Source organism: Schistocerca cancellata, chromosome 1, assembly GCF_023864275.1.
Source record: "Schistocerca cancellata isolate TAMUIC-IGC-003103 chromosome 1, iqSchCanc2.1, whole genome shotgun sequence".
Taxonomy (NCBI): Eukaryota; Metazoa; Arthropoda; class Insecta; order Orthoptera; family Acrididae; genus Schistocerca; species Schistocerca cancellata.
Genome location: NC_064626.1, coordinates 316,112,367 through 316,121,940, shown reverse-complemented (window position 1 = coordinate 316,121,940; position 9,574 = coordinate 316,112,367). Strand labels below are relative to the sequence as shown.

Sequence of the window (9,574 nt, the reverse complement as noted above, 5' to 3'; positions counted from 1 at the left end):
TTTATCGAATGGTTTGCAGTTACAGCATATGCTTTTATCAGCACGAGTTGCAACGTGTAAGTTAGTCACATCCTGCTGCATCTTCATACTTTGATGAAGTGTATTCGTCTTCTTCATACATTCACCAAATATAATTGCTTTCCAAACATCGTGCAAGTGGCCATCGACACAGTCCTCAGCAGCATGATTACGGTTAATGTATCCATTCAACTCCTCTTCTCCAGCACAGACGGCTCATCCAGTATGCACAGTAAAAGATCATGTCCATCCTCCCAGTACAGCAGCTAGAAACAGAGTGAGTCCTTTTCCCGCCCATTTTCCCCAGACAGCCCTCTTGGACTACATCACAGCAGACAAGAGGGGGAGGGTCGACTGCGCCCTCTCTTAGTGGTGTTGTAAACTAGGTCAGCTGCACTCTTGACCTCATGGTGAACACACTGGGTGGAGGTACTGTCTATGACAACTGAAATTGTTTAAATAAACGATGCATACAAAATAAACACTTACATGCATCCTGTCTGGCTGCCCAGCACAGACTGAGGCCTTTTCCCGCCAATTTACAGATGGGGGGGGGGGGAGGGGAAGGGAAGGGTAGTGAGGTGGGAGCTGGAGTTAGGCTGTAGGAAGAGACCAGTTGACCTATTTTCCTGCAAAAATTTGAATTTCCCGCGATAACGTCCCTGTGATATTGGCACATCTGTGGCCACCGTCTTGGATCCGCCATCTTGAATAAATTTTGCAACAATGCAGAGAGGGGACACGCTCTCTTTTGCCCTACTACTCATATGTTTTGAAGCAATCATCTCGAATCTCACCATCCACTTAGTGGCATGCTGCATGGCCTTCACCACTATGTACACATGAATCATCAACATCTACACCTTGCCCAGTTTCATCTGCCAGCTGTAGAGAGCCACATTTTGCTCTGAAGTCATTGGCCTGCTATGCTTAGAGTATGAACCTATTGCATATTTGGAGGCGACTTTAACCGTGTCTTGCAATAGAAATATCAGGTGCCTCACTTTAATACCAGTCAGGAACTCCACATGATCATCCATGACTTCTGGCTCAGTGGCATACGAGGAGTTTGGCAATGTCACAGTCCTGAATATCAAACAAGCCATTAAGAAAGTAGACTTGATAGTATTATGTCTCCTGGGAGTTAGTGCACTGTGGCCGCTGGCTTTCTCTGGCCACAGAGCATACATCTGCACGATTCTCCTCAAATCACAGCCAGTCCAGTGTGTTCATACACCATGGAAAATGAACATCACACATTTCCAGGAGTCAGAATGTCATCAGTATGTAACAGTGACTTGCAAAACTTGTGAACGACGGTTCCCCACCTACAGAACAATTTGAGGATTGTGGTTAGGATGTGCCAAGCACTTCTCATGGGAAACCCTGATGCAATACAGGGAGGACACGGCGGGATGGCGCCGACACAGAACTGTTACAGCACCTTCGAAACAGACACCCAAGCACATGACCTGACAATCTAGAGGGAGTGGTAGCGACTTAAAGCGCGCGTAGTAACGATGTCCTGACGCCGTTTACTGGGAGTCCTCGTGAGAATGCATGAATTATATCGTAACCAATGACTGACGGCGGCGACGACAACGACGACGACGACAACGACGACGACGACAACGACGCTCATAACCAAATTCTTCATGCCACACGCACAAACACTTTCACCAATCACTATCGGACCATGTGTGGTGCCGGAATTGCTGATGTGACTGAGAGGATAACCAACTGGCGGGACAGATCACCAGGGACGAAGTGGACGCTGCCATCGACAAGGGCGCCACTAACAAATGCCCCAGCATAGACAGGTTGCCTATAGAGTTCTATGGAGCCTTCCAGACGTTAATGGCTCTGAGATGGACCAGCATGTTTCAAGAACTTCTCAGGCTGGGCCATGTTGTTCCTCCCGGCTTTATCACAGGCATCATCATATCTGTGCATAGGCAACTCCACGTTGCAGCGATCACCGATACCATCTGCTAAACATCCTTAACGTGAACTACAAAACCGCTGCCACGTTTTGGTGGCACGTCTTCGTCCCCTACTTGCTAGCATCCTTTCATTGGAACAGTTGACCCCAGGTGGACAGGTAACCAGACAGGCAGCAACTGGCGAATGTGGGGATGTGATAGCACTGCCGACGACATGCCTGATCCAGATAGCTATGGTCTTAATCGACTTCGACAGTGCATATGACAATGTGCATCACAGTTTCCTATTCTCTGTAATGGCTGAGATGGGCTTCCCACCCCTTTCTCAATGTCATACATTGTGTATATGACATTGTGTATATGACATTGTGAGCTCCCTCATACAAGTGAACAGTTACTCAACGAGTCCAGTTCTGATACGACAATATATCCAACAAGGCTGTCCGCTATCGACCTTGGGCGCTGATGACCACGCTGTTTAGCGCCCGTAAACCTCAAACTCAAACTCGCTATCGACCCTGCTATACACATTCGCTTTTAGAACCCTTCATTGGGAACCTCAAATCTAGGTTCACAGGATTCATGCAACGACAACATACTTTCCATTTTCGAGCAAACGTCGACGATCTGCTCCTCCTGTTTCGCTCAGTAGCGGAAACACAACAGGCAATTGAAGTAACTGTTCCATATGGCGCAGTGGCAGGCAGCTTGATGAACTACCGATAGGATGCAGCCTACCCAAAACGGAAGTAAACTCTTTCTGTGGGTGCATACCATCAAGTAGCCTATTTGGGCATTGTTCATTCCCAATACATCCCATATGACGACCACTAATTCTCGGCGCGCGTTGAGATCTACAACAATCTACTCTGTCGTCTCGACCTCTTCAGTGGGTCGTCTACCTCAGTCGACATGTTGCTTCAAAATTGGTGCATGTTATGCAAACGATAGGCCTTGGTCTGCAAGCGGCTTTCGACTACTATCTGACGGCGGAACTGATCTTTAAGTTGCAGAATGAAAGGCTTATCCTCCTCCCAGGGTGAGGGAGGACTGGGTCTAATCACCGTACAGCACAGGGCTGATGCTCTTTATATGTGAACGATGTAGAAACAATAGACTGGATGGGGATCATCCATCACACGCAGTTCAGTGGACGTCCACATGCCGGCATCCACCCCCCCCTCCCCACCCCACTAGTGGCGGTTGTTCACATTCATACTGCGACCTTTATTGTGGATTATAGTTATGTCATCTCACACTCCCGAGCATGCATCCTCCTACAGCCAAAGACATCTATCTCACTCTGCTACACGGGGTATCACGTAAAATCGTCCAACAGAAGTATCTGACGATCCGTTGGTCAAATTCACTAAGTTTACCTCCCCACATACGTTCGAGCAACATGGTACTAGGTTACCAATGGCAGACTTACGACACGGCAGAAGTTACATGCAACTGGATTACCGGACATCCCGCTGTGTGCCGCTGCCAACACCTTGAAGAGGACATCCAGTGTCTCACATGCTCATCACTCCTCGACGTCTGGGAGCTCAGCTGCAAAATGGTTGCCCACTTTCTCTGCCTTCCTCTGACCATGGCTGAACATAAGGCATATATATATCCTGAGGAAACACACTTGCCAGATACCAAAACCAAAGCCATACTCTGGATAAAAAGGTTGATGCTCAGCTACCTTATGGTGATGGCGATAAATCAGGCCTTGGCTTTTGGTACTGGTTACACAATGCCCACGCCACCTTGGAGCAACGACCCATTTACCGGATCCTGTTCGCTAAAAACTTGCATTGAGTATTCATGTCTCCCAGCACAGTTGGACCTTATGGGTCTTATTCCCATTTCCATACCTATGAATTTCCCCTCCCGCTCTTTTACGACGACGTCACAAGGCAGAAGGTATTTTATCTGCTGAACAAAGCAGTACATATAAGATAGCACCAAGACTCTTTACTTTGGTCCCCCCATGTTACCCGAATTCGGATTGAATAAAAGGAATTCGCCCCAAAAGCCACTTTGGCTAGCAGAAGCACTCTCCTCCTATGCGTGGAGAGGTCCGGAAGCACTGCAGTTAGGTCTCAGTTACGATATCTGCTCTCACTGCTTCGGGCTTCGCCGATGGACGGATTTATACCGCCAATTGTTCTCCTCTCCCACTCCTTTCCTTATAATGTACATTATACTGTAAATATGTTTCTCTATTGTTTCTCATTGCTTTTTCCTGTAAAGTTATTTAAAAGACGGTAAAGCGCGTGCTTACAGTCCGAGAGGTCACGGGATCGAATCTCGGTCGGACCACGGATTTTCCAGTCTCCGTTTTAACCTAGCCTTCACCTCTCAACGATGTAAGGAATCACCAGAAACAACACGTGGTTTGGATTACAAGCTGAGTTGTAGGTCCACTTCACCCTGTTCGATAACTGGGGTAGTTTAGGAATACAAAAGTAACGGAAGTGGCATTCAATAGTAATTCATACAACAGGTCAGTGAGACACATGAAATAATAATTATTATTATTTATGAACATAGTTAAGTTTGTACAGAACTCTCAGAACTCGAGTCCTACTCGCAGTTGTCTGTTTTTTTTTTATCGGACATACCTTTTTTAACATTATTTTTACCACAGTAAATCGCTACCGACAGTCACTTGCGTAATGGAGGTAATTCTCCATGCATTCCCGGTACAGTTCGTTAGATCTCACTTTGTCTGCAATCGTAGTTAACACAAAACGGCTTTGTACACTACTCAGTCGGCGACATGTTTCGGTGGTTCACTTCAAGCTTAGACCATGTGCACATAATCATTTTGCGACAAGAAGCGTTGTTAGCACGGGACGTTGCACGTCAAACTGGCGTTCACCACCGCGACGCCATTCGAACAAGTAAACGCTGTTGTGAGACACGGAACTCCGAAGATGTGCTTCATACTGGTCGCCTGTGATCACTGACGCCATATCATGACCGTTGTCTACAAATTATGGCTGGTAAGTATCCCGAAGAGAATACAGAAAAACTGCTTCCTGCCTTTTTGAAGGCAACTAGTACGGCAGTGCCCATCCAGACAGTACGCAAGCGTGTCTACACAGCCTCTACGCGTCCTTTATGAACAGCAGGAGGACTACTCAACACCCTGGTGCGCGAAGAGCGTGGTCAAGGGAACACCTTTGATAGAAGCTGGATCAGTGGCATCGCCGTCTCTTCACTGCAGCGAGGTCAGGAAGGCTCGAGTGTATATTGACCCCATTACAAGTCGCGAAGAGAATGCAGGATGGTTGCCAGGGCAGCAAGTATGTGGACCAGCTGGTAGGCCGTCGTAGAAACGCGGAGGCACTGAGAGAATAACAATAAGTTCATTTACCACAATCAATGCAGCAGTCGAAGGTATCGTCTCGCTGCTGTCAGCGCCCCTGCGGAGTGCGCGGTCCTGGACGGCAGTGTTCGCTCACTTCAGCAGGCAGCAGATGGTCACGGTACGGAGTCGCCAGCCCGCACAGGCGCGCTGCAGTGAAAGAGCGATGTCAGCATCTCGGCGTGCGTAGAGCTGCATAAGAGCTGGGCAGGCGGCAGGCACGTAGCAGCTCCGATGTAAGACAACACGCCGTTTGGTGCTAATGCACGTCCAGCTAGCAGCCTGTGGTGGCCCTGTTCAGGAGGCATCAGAGTACGGCTGCAAACTAAGGACGACAGCGTAGCCTGCAGTGCCACCGACCTGCAGACGCAAGCTTGCGATAGCAGGGTGCATACTCACAGGGCACGTGGCTGCTTGGCAGGAAGTCAGAGGCGGGGGCACTCAGAGATGGGCTGTGAAGCATGAACATCAGTGTAGACACCCTGATGTCGGCCGAAGTCAACCAGCAGATGGCCCCCAGCTGGAAGGCATTAGTTCAGCTCTCAGCAGCATTTGTAATAGTCCTAGCCCATCGACCTAGAGCTAGTGGAGGCATCGCCTAGTAGTAGTTAGGCAAAATGGCCTACGTTATGTCGACAACTGCTGTGGAGTACTTCTCAGAGCTGGCTGCAGACGATGACACATACTGCGTAGCTGGTGCACTTTGTAAGTAGGCTGTTTAGGTTTTTATGTTGGTAACGCCACGTAGCGCTCTGTGTGAAAATCACTGGCTGTGCTGTGTGCAGTCTGAGGCTGGTCGGCATTGTTGCAATAGTCGCTATTGTAGCGTTGGGCAGTTGGCTGTTAACAGCGCGTAGCGTTGCGCAGTTGGAGGTGAGCCGCCAGCAGTGGTGGATGTGGGGAGAGAGATGGCGGAGTTTTGAGAGCGGATGATCTGAACGTGTGTCCATCACAGACAGTAAATTTGTAAGACTGGATGTCATGAACTGCTATGTATATTATGACTTTTGAACACTATTAAGGTAAATACATTGTTTTTTCTCTATCAAAATCTTTCATTTGCTAACTATGCCTATCAGTAGTTAGTGCCTTCAGTAGTTTGAATCTTTTATTTAGCTGGCAGTAGTGGCGCTCGCTGTATTGCAGTAGTTCGAGTAACGAAGATTTTTGTGAGGTAAGTGATTCATGAAAGGTATAGGTTAATGTTAGTCAGGGCCATTCTTTTGTAGGGATTATTAAAAGTCAGATTGCGTTGCGCTAAAAATATTGTGTGTCAGTTTAGTGATGATCAGAATAAGTAAAGAGAGAAATGTCTGAGTACGTTCAGTTTTGCTCAGCTGTTTGAAAATCAAATAATGTAAGAGGTTTACCAGCACAGCCATTCATAAATTTTTCTAAGGGGACGTTTCAACTTGACCCATCATATTGTGTAGGGACATCATTTTTCACTGCACAGGCCACAGAAGAGGCCAATTTCAGACTGTGACTTGGTGCAAACTGGGTCACCATATCGACGTTCTGGTCACCGTGCTATGCTGCGAAGACGGTTCCAGTCCTGGTAGCAGGCAGCATGGCTAGATGTGTCAACCAGACTTTCATCGTGTCAGATCGGCTTCCTTCAACTTCTGGCTGAGAAGTGAGTTGACAGTTTTCTGCAAAGTCGGCCGCAGGTTACGGATGCCAGTTTAAAAAGAGTGGCGCAGCACGCCGACGAGTGAAGGACTGGTCTGATGCCTGTTAACTGTCATAGAACGATTTGGATGCGCCCATGTTAGAGTACACATCACAGGTATACAATGTCGTGGGAACTGCAAAGAGATGGACCAGTCATGTTTTAGGCCAGTATCATGTACTGATTTTGGACGCTTCTCAACGCAACGCTGTCGAGTTTAAGTTGAGGACGGTGCAGTATCAGGATCTGATCTTCCAGTGTGTTAGTCAACCGGAAAATCCAAATTTCGTAGATGAATTAGTTTTTAAGACAATAACACACTAGCACGACGTGCCCACCTGGTGACAGGGAGGCAGGAATCAACCGAATCCAATGGCCTGTGATGTCTGCTGACATGAACCCAACAGAGCATGATTGGGAGCAGTTAATGCCTGCATTGCACTGTCGCAAGAACCCTTCTTACTGGATGACCGCAGCAGCGCTTCCATCGATGAGCGAGGTAGGCTTGAGTAGCAACTCGTCGACCATTTTGTACACAGCAAGCCAAGGAGCATTCAGTTATGTTACATTGCACGGCGTGAAGCAATATGCTATTGAAAGTTACCCAGCAATAGATTTTGATTTCACTTACGCGCACTATGGGGCAGACTGACTTCATTTTGGTTATTGCTTTATTTTTATTTCACAATGAAGCTGTTTTTTCAGTTTTGTTAACTTCATTTGGTGATGGCGCCCGATTGCGACCCAGATGAGTTCCACAGGATTTACACCAGTTGAGTTTGTTCGCCTATACATAAACGTGAGTTCATTATAATGCTCTACAATCCACTGTAGCCCCGTTCTGGCTCAGAGACACGGACAATTCCGTTCTTTCGGCAGAGATGCCACAGATCACCATCTGTCCTGCTTTACAGAACAGACAAGCCTCCGAACCCCACGTTCTGTGAAGGGTCGTAGACGTCCAATCATTTAGCGCCTAATGGTAATTTCACTGTCCTTCTACCGCTTTCCGCAGATGCTCACGACAACAGCACGTGAACATTCGACCACCTTCACCGTTTTCTAGACACTCGTTCACAGTCTCTGGGTAATAATAATGTTCCCATTGTCAAAGTAACTTATCTCAATGCATTTCCCCATCTGCAGCCCATATCTTCGCTAGAGTGATCCTCCGTCCTGTCTGCTCCGCTTACGTATCTTTGTTATCACACCACGTGCTCGCAACGCCACCAGGTGGCACTCAGCCTCGCCGTAGGTAGTGGTTATAATGTTTCGGCTTATCAATGTAAGTTTATAATCTGTACCCTACTGGCCCAGCTTTATAAAGCATTACAACAGCAATTCCGCGTATTATGGATTCGAGAAGTCCTTGCTAGATTTCCCGAGATTTGTCGCATCAGATGTCTACGCACAGATCACGGAGTTCACGCAAATTACAGGACGTTGGATTGTGGGCGCGAGGCTGGCATCCGATAGAGTCCCAGATATGTTCCATCGGGTTCAGATTAGGGGAATTTGGTGGATAACACATCAACGTGAGTCCACTCTCATACTCCGGAAACAACTGCAGCATGATTCTGGCCTTGTGAAGCCGGCAGCAGTCGTCGGGGAAGACATGCTTAGTAAAAAGATGCAGGTAGGCTGCATTAATGTTCTCGTAGTCCACAGCTGTCAAGGTGCCTTCGATTACTCTCACAGTTCCCAAGGAAGCCCTGCTGAATGTTGCCCATAACATAATAATGCTTTTGCCGGCCTGCGATCGTAACTATTCGCCTAGATGACTGCGTATCCAGACAAGATCATCGACCTGGTGTAACAAGGAATGTGAGTCATTCGATCACACGACACGTTTCCATTTATCATCCACTGACTAGTCTATATGATGCCGTGCCCAAGTGCAGTCGTAACTAACGGTGTCGTCGGGTCGACAAGGGAATACTTGAGGATCGTCTGCTGCGGAGTACCGTGTTCAACAATGTACAGTGAACGATGCGCCCTCAAACGCTTTTAACTGCGCCATCATTATAGTCTCTCGTCAGATCCGCCACAGATCCTGGTTTTCAGAGTGGCAAAGCCTCGGTCCGTTGCCAACGGCCTTGCCGCAGTGGTAACACCGGTTCCCGTCAGATCGCTGAAGTTAAGCGCTGTTGGGCTGGGCTAGCACTCGGATGGGTGACCATCCGGTCTCCCGAGCGCTGTTGGCAAACGGAGTGCACTCAGCCCTTGTGAGGCAAACTCAGGGACTACTTGATTGAGAAGTAGCAGCTCCGGTCTCGGAAACTGACATACAGCCGGGAGAGCGGTGTGCCGACCACATGCCCCTCCATATCAGCATCCAGTGACGCCTGTGAGCTGAGGATGACACGGCGGCCGGTCGGTACATTTGGGCCTTCATGGCCTGTTCGGGAGGAGATGAGGAAGGCCTCGGTCCGACCTCCACGTTCAGTTATAAGGCGTAGACGTCCAACAAGTTGTCGCCTATTCGTTGTTACATCATCCGTCCATTAATTTCCGTAGATGCGGCGGATCATAATAGTCTACCCTTTTTCAGAATCCCTTATAACAGTGGATTTTCGC

At 48.1% G+C, this 9,574-nt stretch overlaps 1 pseudogene; it reads left to right on the top strand.

Moving 5' to 3' along the window:
* The first annotated feature begins 9,083 nt into the window (after positions 1-9,083).
* On the top strand, positions 9,084-9,201 carry LOC126103150 (5S ribosomal RNA; annotated as a pseudogene).
* The last annotated feature ends 373 nt before the right edge of the window (positions 9,202-9,574 follow it).